Source organism: Simochromis diagramma, unplaced genomic scaffold (genome assembly GCF_900408965.1).
Source record: "Simochromis diagramma unplaced genomic scaffold, fSimDia1.1 OVJJ01000603.1, whole genome shotgun sequence".
Classification (NCBI taxonomy): domain Eukaryota; kingdom Metazoa; phylum Chordata; class Actinopteri; order Cichliformes; family Cichlidae; genus Simochromis; species Simochromis diagramma.
In genome coordinates, this window is record NW_024387414.1 from 17,469,464 (window position 1) to 17,488,905 (window position 19,442).

General features: G+C 40.7%; 1 protein-coding gene across 1 annotated transcript in view; it reads left to right on the plus strand.

The window, feature by feature from the left end:
• Window positions 1-19,442, plus strand: part of LOC120720992 (transcription factor 12-like) — a 51,146-nt gene that overhangs the window by 24,662 nt on the left and 7,042 nt on the right. The window lies entirely within an intron of this gene.

Here is a 19,442-nt window from a genome sequence, read left to right on the forward strand (position 1 = left end):
CTCATGTCTTTATTTCCTCTTTTTAATCCCCCTCCCCTTTCCACATCTCCCTCTTGCTCCTCCTGAGATGACCCTCCCCCAGGCTAGGAGTCACACCATCAGTATAGGTTTCCGTCATAAGAAGCTGTGTCCTAGACATCAAAACCGCCCTCAGCAGCTTCCAGCAGCAGCACAGTTATGTATTGTTTGGGTGTAGGGTTAAACAGACTGTTGTATCAAAGACCCCACCGTGAAACAGAAACAAGCTTTTAAACTGAAAGTAGATCATACAGTTGTGTTCAATTGGGATTGTTGCTGTGTTTGCCTTTGGATTTTTCAGGTGCTGCGTTTCCTTTAGCTCAATCTGGTTTGCTCATACAAAAGATATATATTTATTTATTTGCATTTGTTTGGCTTTCATTATACTAGTTAGTTAGATTCCTGGACCTTTACTGTAGTGTTTCTTGGCTTTTATTCTCCAAGGTTTTTTTTGTGACTTACTCTGCATTCCTATTATTAGCATCAATTTAATCACAAGCAGGTGGACGCACTTTCCCCAAACACATTGTACTTTGAGTTTTAATACTCTGTCATCACTTTTTAAAAGACATAGTGTTACTGGTTTACAATATGCTCTGCTATTGTAGCGGTTAAAAGCTGTGTGCAGCTCTTTGGCCTGGCATCGTTGTGATGTGTAACCACTCGACAGTTTTATGGCTAACTACAGCTTAGCCCATTATGTAATGGCCCTGGAGACTGGTTTCCAAGCACAGCGGTTAGGGCGCTACTGAATGAAACAAATTATTATCTTTCCTGCAATTGATCACATGACTGCTTCCCCACCCATTGCCACTGTGTGTGTGTAATTGTGCTCACCAGCTTCAGAATATGGATGTGATCTGTCGCAATGATATGTCAGAGTTGGGCAACATGATTGTAAACTTGGAATTGCCTGCGCTTATCTCAGGATGGGAATTCAGGATGACTGTGGTCTTATTAAATTGTTTTTCCAGAAGTAATATCTGCGCGGATTTATAGTTTTCAGCACCCTCATTAAGCCACGTCTGAAAGGTTATTCCTCATAAATGCACAGGATAGAACAACTATGTAGTAGTGAAATATATGGTTGGGGCTGTAAATATTTGTGCAGTGACATCATTTTCATGAAGTTAGGCTTTTTACGCCACTATAATAGATTGGAGATTAAATGGTTGAGATGCAGTTAAAATGGAGACTTGAGGGGGATTGAAGAAAAGTAAAAGTACCACAACACCAGTGAACAGACAAAATGCTTACTGTGACTTATGTGCGGGTTTATATTTAATGTATTTTTGGCTATTAGGAGTGCTGTGGAGTGTATTTGGATGAGATCTCTATTATAATGTGTGCCCTTCTTACTCATGTTCTAATCATATGATGCAAAAAAAATAACATAGTTAAAAACCCACAACTAACCATCTTAAAAAGGGCAGACATCATAGCATAATAACAAACATAATTTGAGAAACTGTTTTTAACTGTATGCCACAGAACAGAATGTTGGGTAATGCTAGCTAACCAAGTTTCATAAATGTCTGTTAACTGCTGGGAGTCTCTTGCTACATGCAGCAACACTACCGACAGTTGGAGAAAAAGATAACCTGTCACTTAAAGCTAAAATAACAGGTGTCATTCCTCACAGCAGACTCATTTGTGCACCAAATAGGGCTGCCACAATTAGTCGACTAGTCACGATTACGTCGACTTTCAAAATCATCGACGACTAATTTAATAGTCGACGCGTTGTTTGAAGCTTTTTAAGATCCCAAAAGACGCAGGAATAAGTAGTAGGATTTAAGAGTGTAATAACGGACTGAAACAGAAGATGGCAGCACTGCATGTACAAGGATGCCAGCTGCCGTTAAACCCTGAAGAAGAAGAAGCAGTGTCCGGTATCATAGCTGTGTTCAAATTCAGGAAGCGCATCCTCCTGTGAACGCATTTGTAGGCCGATTATGTTACAGCAACACGACGAAGCCTGTACAAATTCTAAGACTCCGAGAAATGCGGCCGAGAAATGCGTCCTTCATTTCCCCAGTTTTGAAGGATGGGTCGGGTGTATACTTCATGGCCCAACCTATCCCAGAATTCATAGCACGGCCCTGCTCAGTTTCCAACAATGGTGGCAGCTAGTTAGTTTTAATATTACTCTTATTATTCTTTCTGGGTCACAAAATAAACGTTTAACATATTTTCAGGCGAGAATGTAACTGTGTAAACCTCAAATATCTGCTCAGTTTATCAAGACACCGCATATTTTCAAAAGCGCTCCGATGTTTTCAGAGACGTCTGTTACCCACTAGCTCGATAGCTAGCCGGGGTTCAAGGCTCACTAGAGCCGGTGAGAACACCGGACTCCTGGCAAATCGTTTTCAAACCCATCGCCGTCTTTCGCTACTCAGGTTAAACATATATAAGTCACTTAGATAACTTAAAAATGTTATTGTTTGGCTTTTTTCAGTATTTTATTTGTTCCTGAGTAAATCGGTTTGGCTGAGATTAAAGTTATAGTTTTTACACCGCTGAATAAATGTCAAGCAGACAACTGATTATCAGAAGTGTGAGATGCTGGAGAATATACTCCGGTGTCCTGTTATATTTTAGATAGCAAGGAGTTTATTAAACTTCACCGAAACAATCTGCAAATTTCATTAAAATTTAATAAACTATCATTTTGTCTTTATTTTTAGTTAGCACAGACCTTAAAAATTTAAAGCTGTAAGCTAATGATAGTTATATAAGAGCAGATGCATGCTGGTGCTTTAAGCTGTACATTTTACGTCCAATGGATGCATGATCTGATTAATCGACTAATCGCAAAAAAAATCGGTGACCAGTCGACTATCAAAATAATCGCTTGTGGCAGCCCTAGCACCAAATATTGTATTCTTTTATTAACAGAGCTTAGAAGTCGAATATTAATTGTTTTTTTTTTACTGTTTGTTTTATTTTATTTGTATTTATGTTTTGTAATGATATGTGTGTATTTTGTGTGTGTGTGTAAAATGTTTATATTCATATATATTATATTTATACACTGTATTCTGTATATCAAATAAATAAAACAGTAAAGCTGAGGACAAGATTAATTGTACTGTTCTACTGATATTCATGACATTCCCTTACTTTTCTTTTTTATTCCTCCTGTATAACTCCTGCATATAAACACTATTTATATAGCGCCAAATCACAACAAAAGTCGCCTCAAGGCGCTTCATAGATACAGAAAAACCCAACAAACCAGAGAAACATTGGAGAAACTGGGTTGTTTTTGCATGAGGGCTTCAGACAGTGACTCCAGTGTTGCTGAAGTTTCTTGAATCTGAGCATATGTTGTAGATCTGTAAACTTCAAAATTACTCTGGCAGCTGTGCTATACAGCTGGCTTTGTATGCTTTTAATGATAAGCCATCCAAGCCTTCCCCAGTTTTTCTTCTGTTCTGTCTTAGACTTTCTGTACAATAACTGGATTGTTTACCAGATGTTTTGGTAAAGCCCAACATATTTAGAAAATGTGCAAGTCCAGGCATTCGCAGCAGTTTCTGAGCTGTTAAATGAACTATTTTAAGCCAGGAAACATCTCACAGCATACAGCAGTTGATTTTTCCATCAAGTTTCTGAAATTCAGCGATGAGATGATGAGAAAGTGGTTAGACTATAGACATATACTCAGATCCTCAAGATATGATGTTGGGTTAAGATCACATTGATTAGTCTGTAATCTGAATACCAATCATTGCCAATGTGAAACGTGGAGAATAAACTTGGAAACTAATTTGCTAGAGGATCTGAAGAGGTAATTTGTCTCAAGTCAAGTCCTCTACCATTAATTTGTCATTTTTGAGTTTCAGTCGGCGAAACCGTTGCTGTACCGTCAGACAAACTGTGCCCAGTGAATGGCTGCAGACATCTGAAAACGACCCAGAGCTGGTCAGCAGTAGCTGTGGTGTGTTAGGGCCCTGAGGACCACTTCATATTTCCTGCCTCTCAGTCAGTGTATTGTTCCTAATCGGAAGCTCCCAGTCCATAACTCTTAATGACATTTCCATGTTTACATGGACTTGTTTAGTCTAGTTTATCAACACAGTAGATCTAAACCAGGCTTGTATGAGAAAAGCTGCTTGGAAATTTCCCTTGGCAAAAATACCAACTAAAATATCTTTCATGTCCTATGCCCCCATCTGCTTTCCTGTTGCCCATTAATTGGGAAGTCATACTGCTACTTGGATAAAAGCTAAAGATTTAATTTGTATTTATTTAAAGATCACTACAATTAACCTTATGCACTCATATAGTGCTTTTTAGCTCTAATAGAGCACTTTCTTTTTTACTGTAAGCAAAAGTGCACACTGCTCACATTTCTGTAAAATCCACAGCCTGTGTGAAATAAGCTGCTACTGTTTCTGACATCTGCCAACCAAACTCGAGAATAAAAGTAATTGTGTGCATCAGAAGATAAGCGAGACAGACAATGACTATACAGTGTTTGAAATTTTTATATTAGAATTTGCATGTGGTTAAGATTAAATCTAGAGAAAGTGCTTGAATGTGTAGTTTCTAGAGCATGATGATATTGGGATTCAGAAACTAAAAGTATTTTATTAACCAAATTCTCTTTTCAGTTTTGCAACATTTATACTTCCTGCATTAGGAAGAAAAAATCTGCACAAGAAAACTGCACACTGCAAATGCACAGTAGACCTCTGCACTTGTAAACTACTCCTACAAGCCACAACACATACATAACTGTTCCTGTTATTACTGTTCATTATTACTGCAGGGTTGTACAACATAATCTATCAGTGTTTTCAGTGTTTCAGAATCATGTAACTCTCAGTAATCTGTATATTTTTTTCCGTTAAGTTTCATTTCGAGAAGGCATAGGTTCCATGTTCTTAACAGGGCAGGAGAGAGGTGAGGCTGTAAGTTATTATGGGTAACATATAGATGCAGGAAGTGGTTTGTTCTGTTATTTTTATCATTCATTTTAAAACAGAAATTTAGCAAACTTTTTTTCCAAATCACAGGGGTTTTTTCCCGCCTAATCAGGAATGATTGAAGTTGAAGAACGGGCGTTTTGGTTTAGCGCTGGGGAGCCTCTGAGTGCCTAATGATCATGTGATGCTGCTGTCCTAAAGGGGGGGCCGGGTTCGAGTTAGGGCAGACTACGGGCTTCACTCGTGCTAAAATCCTCTTACTCGCCGTCACGCCATCCACGTCGTACTGCCCGACAGGTGGCAGCCACATTGTTCATGTGTAGAGCCTCAGCCATGTGAGTCTGTGTGACTCAGCCACTCATAACATGTATTAAGTACACAGGCTACACTTGGACAGACTTAGTCAGAGCATTCATAGCACATCGTGTGATCTGATAGGAATTATTGGCAGTCACGTAGATGCATGGACTATTTACTTAATGATTAATTGTTGTGATTGGAAAACTGATTCCGTGAAAGCTCTGTTAGCATGGATTAGATTTTCGTACTTTGTTGCATAAGTAATAGTATCAGAGCTAGCAACATTTGGCAATCCTAGGAATTAAATCGATTTCTTAGTGCGACGATTAATTTCAGAATCGTCTCTGGATTGAAAACAATTCTCAGTCTGTAAACAGTAAAGAGATGCTGCATTTTAGCTTTTTGTCAGAGGAAAAGCAGCTTAGAAGAGTGTGTGAGGGAGTCTTCACCTTTATTCATTTATGTTTCTTTCATCGTGGCGCGTCACTTCAGGGCTTCTGCTCGCCCTGCAGTGGATGGCCGGTTCTCATTTGCTCTTTCTAAATGTTTAGCCACATGGATTGCCAACAGTTCACAGCCCTGACAAGGAATGGTTTCGTCTAATTACCAGCAGAGATTTTTTTTTTCCTTGTGATGTAAGCTCGATATGGGAAAGTCAGTAGGGGAGGCTGATTTCAAGCAATTCTGGGCAATTACCAGAGGCGATGAGCTAAAACTGAAAGAGCTGCACTCTGCCCCTTTATTTTTCTTTGTGTTTCGAGTCTGCACTGCTTAGTGTTTGCCTTTTTGCTGTTATTTACTCAATGGACTAATGCTGTTTTTCATTAAGTGTGGCAACTTTAGATAAATAGCTTTAAAGTCACAAAATTAGTAGGACAGAACTGAAGCTATTCACAGCTGTCATTTGTCAGTTTAAAAATAACGTAGGGGAAATGTATTATAGGGACTTCAAAGGAATAATAAAAATACTCCAGGCCTCCCTATTGTTCTTTTATTTATTTAATGCTTTTCAGGCTAAAATTACAAGCTATGTTAATTCACAACAGTCTTTCTCTTTCTTGTGCTTTAAGGTCTTTTTTCCATTCAGGGTGGCCTTGGCTTGGATTTAAAGGCACGGCCTGTGATTGGAGAGTGGGAAACATAAAAGAATCACAGTTGTAGTTGCAAGTTTGTCAATACGAACAAGGTCAAATAAAAATCGTCTGGATTTCTATGTGTTTATTTTGATTTTACTCTCCACACACCAACACCCACATATACTGAAGCATTCATTTCAAAACGAAGAGCCAAAGGCATGCCCGTGTTTATTGTGAGCTGGGCTTTATGTGGGATCTCGCTGTGAATCTGTGGACCGCTTTAGCATCAGTTCTCTCCGGCCATGTGTCCGAGGCGTGATATCGCAACTGCTGAGTTGTAGTTTCTCCACTCACGTTTCTCTGGTGTGCTTCATGTATATTACTCATACGGCTTTAGCCCTGCATGACAATTAATCAGCTTAATACTGTCATCGACGCATGCATAAAGCCGCATGCATAAAGCCGCATGCATAAGGCCGCGTGCTCCGTCCTTCCGGTCTGCACACACGTGACTTTCACGTGATGACCTGGCAGTTATTGCTCTCCTCTTTTGTTTCATCCTGCTGTAAACTTATAGGACTTCACATATTTGTATTTAATATTTGTAAAGATGCATAGTTGTTTGTTGTGCTTTCTATCTAACATTCACACGCTGATGGATGCAACAAAGATACTTTAGCATGCAGACTGAAGCAGCCAGGAATCGAACCATCTTCCACCTTCCAATCAGTAGATGACCTCTGCCACTTCAAAGAGAAGGGAGGTACCTGCTGTGGTAACAGTTGTGAACAAGGCAGCAGCCGAAAGTAGCTTTCTTTTAGTGTGATGGATTTAAGTGCTAGCTAGATTGTTTGACAGTTTCTTGTTGCTTTCATGGTAGCTCTTTATTTTTGTTCTATTCAGTGGAAGCTCATTGTTAGCAGTTCAGTACAGGATCATCCCATGAAAAGTGAGTACTGATACAAGTTCTACATGGTAACAATGAAGATTTCTGCCCAGGCTTCGTAAAGTTGGTAGGTCCTTCATGATAGAAATATACACTGATCCGGCATAACATTATGACCACGTGCATAATATTGTGTTGGTCCCCCCTTCTGCTGCCAAAACAGCCCCAACCTGTCGAGGCACGGAGTCCACTACACCCCTACAGGCTGGCTGTGGTATCTGCACCAAAATGTTAGCCACAGATCCTTTAAGTCCTGTAAGGTTTGTGGTGGGTCCTCCATGGATCGGACTTGCTTGTCCAGCACATCCCACAGATGCTCGATTGCTGGTTCAGCACCATTTCTTCCTTGGATCACTTTTAGATAGTGACCACTGCAGTTTTGTAGAGGACCCAGTCGTCTAGTCATCATAATTTGGCCCTTGCCAAAGTCACTTAAATCCTTACGCTTGGACATATTTCATCCTTCTAGCTCATCAACTCTGAGGAGAAAATGTTGAAAATGTCCCACCTACTAACAGGTGCCATGATGAAGAGATACTCGGTGTTATTCTCATCACCCGTCGGTGGTCATAATGTTGTGCCTGATCGGTGTAGATGAAAAAGACAAGCATTAAATTCCAAGATTACAAATCGCCTCCGATAGAAGCAGGATGACAGTATAAACCCACAGAGCAAGAGCTCGTAACACTATCAGAAAAAAACTCTAATTTTCAGTCGAGCACTGAAGGCTTCTATCAAAATATGAGGATATTAGAAAACTGTAACACAGAGAAAATCAGAGCTGAAGGATGAGCCTGATGATAAATATAGATAAAAAAGGAGATTTTATATGATATGACTTGATTTCAACAGCCACTTTTTCCACGTGATATTATAAACCTTTAAAGTTTTCCACTTTTCAATGTGACACAGCAGATTCAGTTCAGTTCCGTTTTATTTATATAGCGCCAAATCTTGACAGCAGTCACCTCAAGGCGCTTTATATTGAAAGGTAAGGACCCTACAATAATGAATAAATAATAATAGATCAAATATCCAGTTTACCGGTGCTCGGTTCTGTTACTCCAGATCTTAGATATTAAATTGGTGCAGTTTTGCTGTCGAAACTGTGATCTGCCCCATGATAGATGCTTGAAGTCGGTTGGGGAAAAAAAGAAGAAAAAAGATGCTGGATGAAAATAAAATTTTGGCTCTAGATTGTGACACTTCGAGTGGGTGGAATTGGTTTGCTTGCAGTTTGTAATGGAGCTTAAATGTGTTTTTCAGCCCTGGAAATTTAATGTGGATATATCCTGTGCTTAAGAAGTTAAAGATTGAAAAAATGGGTTCAAAAAGGGTTCAAATATGTTGGAAGAAAAAAGGGAAAAGCTCAAAAATTTAAAACCAACACAACATATTATTGTAGTTTGCTAACTTCAAAAATTTTAGAAAATTAGCATGTCTGTGATAATTTTAAAAAAAAGGTGATTCTGCGGGTGTCAGCTTATTTTATTTTTACATGATTGTATATGAAATGACCCTTTAGAGATTTTACATGGGAACAGCATGCTGCTGGTAAAACAGAAGTAATGTTAGCTAGTAGCAAAATTTGTGATATTGTTTTTTTGTAACCAGTCGAACTTAACATTTTGATTGTATTTTTAAAGTACAAAGAAGACACAACAGTGTTTTCTTTTTTGCACTGATTAGTGTTTCGCACTGAGAAAGAATTCATCCCTTCCAGACTTTTGCCTTTTCATGTCTAATTGTTCCTCAAGGCTTTCCCTGAAGTGTCAAATCCCACTTCACACTGGCATCCCCAGTGTGTTTTTACTGGGGCAGGTGTCATGTGCTAATGCGCCGTCCCACAGGAGACCCTCCTCATACCCAGGCTGTGATTGTGGCCAGGTGCTGTTCAGGTGTGCACTCGGTTTGCAGTGCAGTTTGGGTCACAGGTGCTGCCAATGCTGCTCCCTTTTCCCTCTTCATACCCAGACTCTCTCACATACACACAGACACTGTTTACTACAAGCTTTCACAATAAGAGCAGAAAATATGGACTCAAATATTGTTTTACACGTATTGCTTTATCAAAAGTGATGTGGCATAGATAGACTGTGTGTGTGTGTCTGTGTGTGTGTGTGATGAAGCAGAGACGAGAGAAGGGAAAACGAAGGGATGTGTGTAGTACAGTTTAGTGGCTGTAGCCGGTCATTATGCAGAGCTGCAGGGTGTGCTTATCTATTACTGCGGTCAGTGGAGCATGAAAAGCTGAAGACGAGCTGAAAGGGTCCAAATCCTGTTCCTCCTTACCCGTGCCGCCCACATCTCCCCACGCATCCCAGCCCACCCCGCCTCCTCGCTTCTCTCGGCCCTACCCCGCGCTGTCCTGCCTTGCTTCCTTAGGCCCCGGCCCCCAGCATGTGACTGGTGAGGCTGACCAGCTGCAGAGGATCAGCTGTAGTCTGAGTAGGCCTCGAGGGCCGTCTCTCCATAGAGGATAGAAGAGTTGTGGTATAGCTAAGGTATGATGACATAATAAGTCTCTGAGAGACAGCTGCAGGGGTTAGAGTACCAAAGTTATATTTATCAGCAGTGGAAAGGTGTCTTAATGTTGCTGCTTTCAGTCACTTTAGTTCATTTTTGTAATACTTAATCATGTTGAAATTGCAAGGTCGAGGCTATAAGATACTTAATTGCACACATGTTTGCAGATGTTTGCACAACAAAAGAGTCAAATTCTGTGTTAAAACTTTCCCATAAAAGAAGTTTTTATTAATCCAAATCCTTCCTCATTGTACTTGTTTCCTCGTATATCCCACATCGCTCTCCCCTCCCCCCGTTCTCTCGTTGCTTTCGTCTCTTTCTGCCTGCAGCTGATGCCAAGAGGAATGTTGGGGGATTATTTAATACAAGCACAACACTAAAAGGGAAATGATTCATTCAGAAGAAATGATGTTAGAGGAACACTTTAAGTCTGCTGACTTTATTGCTTCACATTGCGTTGTTGATAGCAATGCTATATGTCTGTAGCTTTGATGTACAACGAGTTAAATGAGATTGTTAGGCAAACTTTTCACATGATCCTTATATGTGTTATTTAGTTTTGAAATGTTATACAACATCACCTTTGACTTTAGTACTGGTGATATTTACAGATGTTGTCTTTCGATCATTCGGGCTAAGCTCCTGTTGTTGTCAGTGGAGGCCAGTTGAAATTAATATCCCCATGCTCATAATCTAACCTGTCAGCACATGCTCCTGTACACACCTGTCGCACACTGTAGCACATTTAAAAAAAAAAAAGTTGGCCATCACAAATAAAGAACACATGAAAAAAACAAAAACAAAGAAACTATGTCTTGAGAGCTTTGGTAGGTAACTCTGGACTAACGTTTTTTCAAGCTCTAAAGATTAGAGCTTGAAAACATTAGAGCTGTTCTTGCATTCATCACGTAAATGTCTGGACCAGTTTTGATAAAATCCCCTTTGGTAGCAGTATTTGAACCCAGGTTGGGCACAGATGGGTGACAAATTCATCCTTAGATCTTCTTTTTTGCTAACTCTACCAGCTAAACTGGAGAATGCATGAAATTGACCCTTGGTTCCCGCACATCAATTTCTTCAACACGGACAGGTCAGGTTTTGAGTGAACTTTGTAGTTTCCCTCCAATAGCCAATTGGAGGGAAACCGATTGGCCACCACCTCAGAAGTTGGGTCCTTGTCGAGACGAGGCACAGAAAGCCTGGCCGGCAGTAGCTCGTTAATTCTCTTGCCCACCCCTCCTCTAACTCCCGCCTCCATTTTTTTCCACGGTCACAACTGCTTGCCCAGGCGTCCTGCGTCCATGCTGGGAGTGCTGGCAAACAAAACACTAGATAATGTTACACTCCCATCTTGTTGGACTGCAGTGGACTGTAATTGGATAATAAAATGCAAACATTTGTTTCGCCTTTACTCCCACTTGACAATGCCTGACATTTTCTCCTGCGCTGGCACAGCCCCGAGAGTGTGAAGTGTGGGAAGTGTAGAGCGAAGCATGGCTCTGTGAGACTTTTTTTTCTCTTTACTGCCATGAAAACGGGGGTGGGAAGGTAAAAAACAAAACAAAACAAACCAACAAAATTCCAACTTGAAAATCAACAAACCTCTTTTAAATGGTGACTACAATTTATGCCCTCATGCAGTGCCATCCACACAGAGAGTACTCATCAAAAGATTTATCCCCTTCAGGCTTTTTTTTTTTTTGGTGTTTTATTTAGTGGAGGCTTTTGTTCTGAAGACTTTTCGGGGGGTTTAGGGGTATATCTGCGTAAGGAAATATTCCCACAGTGCTTGGAGCTGGATCAGCATTCCTAACCCATGTGTGTATCCTTCCTTGTCCTTCACCTCTCTCCAGCTCTCTCTGTTGTTTTGCTGTTCAACAGTTGTTTGGCATCTAAGACCAAACATAATCTTGTACTTTGATGCAACACACTGACTTGATTCTAATAGCCGGCTGGGGGACATTTCTTCAGCTTGTTAAATGTGCTCTTGTTTCCCCAGACAGCGCTCTGTCTCATCCTCACAGAGATGATGGCGCTGAGCTCACACGTGAATGCGAGATGCAGGGGAGCATGTTAGTGTCCCCGCTACAGCAGCATCCATTACAGTGTTGGTGTTCACATGGTGGGAGACGTTATTAGGGAGCTCATCGCCTTTCTCCTCTGAGAGAATGGATGTGTGATTATGAAGTCATCAGCTATGAACCAGTGAGGCTGCGGAGAAGCACCCCTCCTCATGGGTCCTCAGGGTGCCATTGATTGGTGACCATGTGTTTGTGCCTGATAGACTGTGAAATGGTGTGTTGCTGCACGGCTGTGTCACACCTGCGTCCCACCAAGGTGATTGATTGGTTTGGTCATGTGGAATGTTCCCATCTGGTCTGCAGTAATGCATTTTTTTCCTCATTTGTGAATAACAAGCACTGGCAGGAGAATAGTTGGGCTTGGAAAAAGGCAAAGGCCAAGCGAAAACATTTTCCCCTGTCCACCTCCACACCCCCCTTTTTTCCCTTTTACCGAGTTAGAAGAAATTCAAATAGACCGAGCCACGGCACCTGATTATCCTGGGAGAGGGGATAAATACAATCAGGAAATCCCCATCTCTCCTCTCATACAGAGAGATGGATTTTAGGGGGAAAATAAACTGGTTAGGTGGAGCGAAGGGCAGCAGCTAGCTGCTCCTGATTTTCAAAGTCATACTTCAGGGGTAAAAAAAAAAAAAAGCGCAATAAAACGAGGAATATCTTTGATCTCGCTGATTTAGACACCTTCTCTTGATTAGTAACCCCTTCTGGATTTTTTGCCTCATCTAAAAGCAGTATAGTTTTTTTCTCCCCCCCTGAGCCAAGTGTGTTATTTTGTTCCTCCTTCTTGCATTCTTCCCAGTTTGATTTCCCTTAATCCTGGTCCCTTGCCTTTAATTGATCTATTCATTCCACCTAATGGCTAATTACACATCAGGCTGCGTGAGCAGATGCATTTATCATCATAGTACATAATAATCAGTGACATTTCAACAAAGAAAAAAATAAATATGCAAATAAGAACTCATTAACATTTGCTCTTGCTGTTTTGAATAATGTTGGCGCTGACAAGGCTGTGCGCAGAATTGATGTTGAGCTCAGGGCGAGGGAGTCATGTTTCCTCGGTGCTTTGTGGCTCTATTATTTTCCTCTGTCCTACTGTTGTTTCTAATGCTGGGCTGTAGAAATCCTCCACCAGTGTACACACACACACACACACACATTCACTGCCCTAACCTCTAACCCAGTCAGCTTTTATTTACAGTCTAAAAAAATCTGCTGGGAAGCATCAAACAGATTTGGATGGATGGATGTACACAAACTCATAAGTGAAGGAAACAAAAGGAGGCGTGTTAAAAGGTATGGGGGGAAAGCGAGTGAGTGTACGCCTGGCATGTCCTTGTACCATCTCTGGTTGCCAGAGGAATGTATTAGTAACCATGGAGCCTGTCTAATTTTACTTCCAAGGCACCCAGACAGACTAAAACATTAGCGTCGTATAGCCGAGAGTACCCTACTGACAGTTTATCATTTAGTCACGTCGGAGTCTGACTCCTGTAGTGCACATCTTTCTTTAGGGATTCAGCATTAAGCTGTATTAAAATATTTACATTTAAATCCTAAAGTCACATAAAAATTTTGAATCTTGGCTGCAATTAAACCTTTTTTAAAGAAACGTTTTGAGTTTAGGAGTTAAGGATTCAGTTTTATTCATCATGTTTTGATGTATTCGACCGTAATACACATCGGGTTTACTCAAATAGTCAAAAATGCACAGATTCCAGCGAAATAACGTTACTTTTGCTGTATGTTGACCAGTTGTTCTTACATCTGTAGTAACCCCCCCAAAAGGCCCATTGGGAGCCAGAAAAATGATGGGGAGTCATCACATAATGACGCGTATGAGCAAAGATCCACAGACACAGCAAAAACAAACTAACTGAGTCGGCGTGTGATAAGCTCACTTGCTTTAAGCATAATTCCTCATACTGTATAATGTGTTTGTTTTCATGGTCTTGACTTTCCTTGGAGCGAAGGAAACTGACTCATTTTGTGGATGGAAAAAAGAGACCCTTGGAATGCATCTGAGAGGCAGTGAAGCACGCTCGCTAATTGGCTGTTTTTGTGGCAAGGGTTTTGAATTGATCCCTGGGGATGCTTAGGTCACTACCTCTCACAGTATCAAAATAAGGGGCTCAGCACAGTGCAGTGCTATACTGTGGTGCAGTCTTGTGATCAATAAGGAGGCATGCTGTGAATGACTGGCCAGCTTGCCTTTTTTTTTCTGCAAAATTCCTGCACCTACTGTTGTTTACACTCTGCTCCACTAGCTCTAGGCAGATGACGCTGAACTGGTTTAAAACTTGCAGGAAAAATTTAAAGTCTTTTAAACATGAGTTACATTTTTATTGGTTTAATGTGCAGATTGTATTTAGCATTTACCTACAAATTGTTTGCTTTTATTTAAATTAATTTTGTTTATTAACACCCGAAGAGGGGTGCTTTATAGACGCCCGTTAGACAGTCTGGGCTTCTCTGCTCAGACTGATGCCCCCATGACCTGAACCCAGATAAATAGTAAAAAAATGGATGGTTGGATGGATGAAAGGAAACGGAGAACGTTCGCCTTTAGAGTAAAAGTTGTGCCTTTTGAAACATGATTGAAGGGATAATGAAGCCCTAACGATGTTGAGAAGACAATCATGGTTCTCAGTCATGTGGTCTGTCATCTTTTGTGCTTTATACTCTGGCTGTTGCAGGAAACACCATGTGGAATTCATTTTTAAGCAGTTTAAGAAGTATATGCCCTCTGAGGTTGGTGGGTTAAAGTTATGAAATGATAGAAAACATCTACAGAAGTCTTATTGAGCAAAAATACCAAATTCCCACCTTTTGTAGTGTAGCTGTGTAACAGCTAGTAGTGGAAACAGGTGTCTTGGACAGTTCTTGCTTGGTGAGTACCAGCAGTCTAGGTTGGGAAATTAAAAACAGAGATGTGCTCAGCCCCAAAATAAGATGGGAAATAAGCAGACAAGGAGACCAAGACCCTAAAGAGAAAACTGACAGAAATATGTTCCCTCTTGAGATGCAGTGAGAGAACGTGCCAGAAGTTAATGTACCAGGGTAACACTTGCGAAATTTAGTCTGTGTGGAAGAAACAGTAGAAAGCAGCCACTCTTGATAAAAGGCACATGGCAGTAGCCCGGAGAATGGAAAAACAGCAAAAGACTGAAAAGCATGAGGAAAGCAACTGTTGGATCTGGCTCAACAATAGGTGAACTAAAAAAAAAGTCATAAAAGTGCTATATTTAGCAGAAACTGGGCACAGAGGAAATCATATCTGTCATCTGAAGCACGATGGTAGTACAATAGGACCACGAAGAGCCAAATTATTTGTTAGATATGAAAGTTTTTCTGCTTCACTGTGCCAAAAACTTTGGAGTGGCGTGATGATTAAAAAAACTTTTAAATTCTGAGTAGAGTAGCTTCACTACAAGTGTGTGAAAAGCCTCGCGTGGCACTACTCGAGCGATGCTTTAAAATCTGTGGAATGACTTCATGATGCCTGTTCACAGCCTGTGCAAAGGTGCCAGTGACAAACTGCAGTGCTGTATTTCAAAGTGTGATATCCACACAGAGAAGAAGACCCGAAGCTGTTAAAGCTTCCAAAAGTGTCTCTGCAGTGTGTTAACACCGAGAGCTGGATGTTTTCAGTTTGGTATTTGATTCATCCGTCCATCCATCCATTTCCTGTCACTAACGGGGGTTTAAGGAGACTTTGGCATTTCCTAGGCCGTCTCACAGGTCTAATCTCTCCAGTCCTGGATGTGCACGGGCCTCCTCTGAGATGGGACATGCCCAAAACCTAGGAGGACCCTGGGTCCCCTCAGTTGGCTCAGTCAAAAAACATTTATGTCTAAAATGCTGACTTTAATTTTATTTCAAGTAACTTTTCCATTTAATTTTGTTACATAAAAACAGCATAAAATGTTACATTTACTGGAATGACTGGTATACGTTCAGTTTATAGCAGACACATTTTCCTTAATAATGAATTATTTGAATTAGCAAACCTTTGTTTTCATATAGTCAAAATGATCATTATATTATTATCATGTTTATTGAGGGTGAAGAATCATTTCTTTGAGTGCTCCTTCTGATGTGTAGGAGTAGTGGCTGAGCTCCTCTGAATGACCAAGCTCCTCTAAGGCTGATCCCAGACACACCAGAGTATTTGCTATTTGTTCTCCTTTATTAATATAATACTATTTGTTTGGGGAAGTCCTTTTTCTAGTTTGTTGCATGGCTGCAGGATTTTAGGTTTTTAGGTTTTTACCGAACTGCCGATGAGGTGTGTGGCCTGGGAGATAAAGAGACTTACCTCAGTGAATCAGCTGCGTTGTGCTGAAGATGGATCAGCACAAATTGTAGTTACACCTTCTCATCTCTGTGTGATATGCTAATGAGCAGCTTTGCCGAATATTTAAATCAGAATTGATGGGATTTTTTTCCCACTCTTGAGATTGATTTTTCATTGCATTGGGGATATACTGAGTGATGTCTGCATATATACATTCGTATTATTGATGGTGATTGCGGTAATTAAGCCACTTTACTCGCGTTGCTTTCTTACATTTTCTGTCTCTCACTGATGTTTTAAGGCACATAATGAATTGTGCTGTCTATCAATCACTGCACTTCGGTGACTCATTAGTGGGCCTGTGACGGCACAAAAAGAAAACACATGCTTTAGTCCCATGTAGAGCCGCACAGAAAAAATGGGCGTACTCAGGAAGTAATAATAACAATATTTGTGTTGCTCTTGTTGTGAGGCTGTGATCACACAGACTTCCACAGAGGAGGCAAAACAAAATGCGGCCGATAACAAGCCTCAAGTACATGAAACGGTTAAATCCTGCTTTTATTTTAATTCTCTTTCCTCACAGTAGGGATGTGCTTTAATGTATAAGCTTCAAACGTAACTAATTCAATCATGAATGTGCAGTTTAAAAAGTTACTTTGAGTCGTGTTCATTAATGGGAAATTCACTTTTGTACTGTGACCTATTTTCCTCACGGTAAGTTGCAGTATTTGTGCGTCAGACAGAAGATGGTGTCACTGCATGATATTTTATTCAGCTAATTTAGGCTCCTGGCTTTAGAACCGGCCAGCCCAGCATTATGTTCCATTTGATGTATCACTTTGTTCTACTTTACCTCAGCGTCATAAATATGAATTCTCCTGAAATTTGGGAGCAAATTCCTGTAAATCTACATCACACCACAGAGAGATTTAAGCTGTGTTTTTGCACCACACATCGCAGAAGGCACTGAAGTGTTTGCTGAGGGCAGCAGGGAGAAACATGATCAGATAAAGAGGTTAGAGCTGCTGCATTTGCTGAAGAATAGTTTAAATAAGCTAAGAGACCTGCTCATCCATGATCCCTGTGCATACTCCTGAAGTTAAACCAGCGCTGCCATTGGATTGGTCCTTCGAGTGCTGCTGCATCCATCTCTTCTTGCTGACAGATTCATGAGAGATAGAGTGCGGTCTGAATGGGGGTTGACATGTCTTGTGGTCTCACAGGTGCTTAGTAGTCTAGCTTCAGTTTCTCCAAATTTGTGGCTCTGACACCTTATTTCTCACTGATAGTTGTAAACCTATGTACATTAAGTGTACATTACACTTGCTGTTCCATGATGTTTTATTCTTAAAGTCAATTCAATTTGCTAAATAATGATGTTTTTACTCTCAAGAACAGGGTAATAAAAGCAAAAAAACAAGACAACTATGCCCTATATTTGCAAATTGGCACCATTTAAGGAAAAATGCAACCTGTCTATTATGATTAAGTAACATTACATACAAAGCAGCAGTTTTCTGACTTCTGTAGCTGTTCATACCAACCGTGTAATTTTGCAGGACATATTTGTGGCATTTATTTTTTCAGATTAAGCGAAATTTTTTGGATTATTTTTTTTGTCGAATAAACAGATTTGACTAATCAGGCAACTGCATTTGGCAACAAGTGCGCTTGTAGCTCAAAACGCAACCCGGTACTGAATTTTACAAAGATATGGAAATAGTAAAGCCATGCTGTTTTACCTCAGACACACACTTAGACGCTGCTGTGGGTCAATCGGCTCTCTGAAGTGATTTATCTGCCTCCTCTGATGTGCTCCCAACTCTGCCGATGACAGCTGAAACTGCCCCCGCTCACATCCTGAAATATGTACGAAAGCGGTCGTGATTCAGCTTCTACTGCTGGATCAAACCTTCTTGTGAGAATTGGATGAATTCAGAATCTCAGTTTCTTCTTTCTTCTTTAGAAAAATCCGGAGCAGCTCATCATCACTTCTTGTGGATGAATTTGTTGCCCCCCCCCCTCCCGCAGATCTTTCGGCGTGTACAGGTTTCCATCTGAGAAATTGGGAATTTTATGTAGTTTTTTAGCAGCACGCTCGATGTAAAGGGCTAAACACAGTAGGCAGCACTTGTTAGACATCGTTCTGTTAGGCTTTGTTCTCGTGGCCCTGAGGGACTGCTTCTCTGTGTCATAGTGTAAAGTGCGACTGTTTTTGCAAACACATCCGTTGTTTGAGTCTGGGCCTACGACACTAACGATCAATTTTTCACGTCAGACGCGGTGTGTGTGTGACAGAACACGTGCTTGCAGTGAATATTCAACTCTTGCCCTTGACCAGACCTTTCTCTCTGATTACATCTGATGAGTGAAAATGAATTTCACTAAACCGTCTTCGAACATGAGGCAGAAAATAAAGAAATTAATATTCTCATTCAGAGGAGACATTTCATCATCCTGCCATGATGGAAAACGTTGGTGGTAACTGACAACTTAATCCTATTTCTTTTTTGCAAGCGCAATGGCTCAGAACTGTTTCACATCATTGTTAGAAAAGAAGCAGCTTTGCCAGTTAAACGATCCTCTCTGATTCCCTCAGCTTCCCTCATCTCTAAAGGCGGCATGGACAGATGCAGAACAACTGTCTCCTGCAGGACTGCTCAGATAAGCACAAGTGAATTCTCTTAGATGTGCCTCGGTTCACCTGCGCATGTGAAAGTGCTGTTCAGATCAGTCATTGTGTAACAAAAGATCTGAACTATGCAGGTTTTTAACGCACAAAAAATATTTTCCTTGTCCCCAGAGTAAACAGAATTTAGTTCCAACACTTTTGTCTGTGCTTGTAATATTTGGAAGTCTGACAAAAATAATGTACGATGCCGTTAAAGTTATTCATCATTCTCCCAGAGGAGCTCTCATTTGTTTGTTTGTTTTTTCCAGGGGACTAAAAGTGCTGAGTGTGGATATTGTGATGTGTGTGATTCATGGGTGTTGTGTGCTTTAAGGTCTATTTCCCCCCCTGACGGATCCTTGGGAGCCTTCCTCTGAGGATTTGACACTGAGAGACGGACTCTGACAGTTGGATCAGTAATTATTCACCAAAACATACTTTGCATACAGAAAACTTTGAGAGTCATAACGCAGTTTTACAGAAGTATTGCAGGTGTTGCTATTGGTCTGCTGAATAGTGCTTGTAACAGAACCTGCTTTTACTGGAATCCAGATAAGGAAACTTTTCGTGACTGAACCATTTAC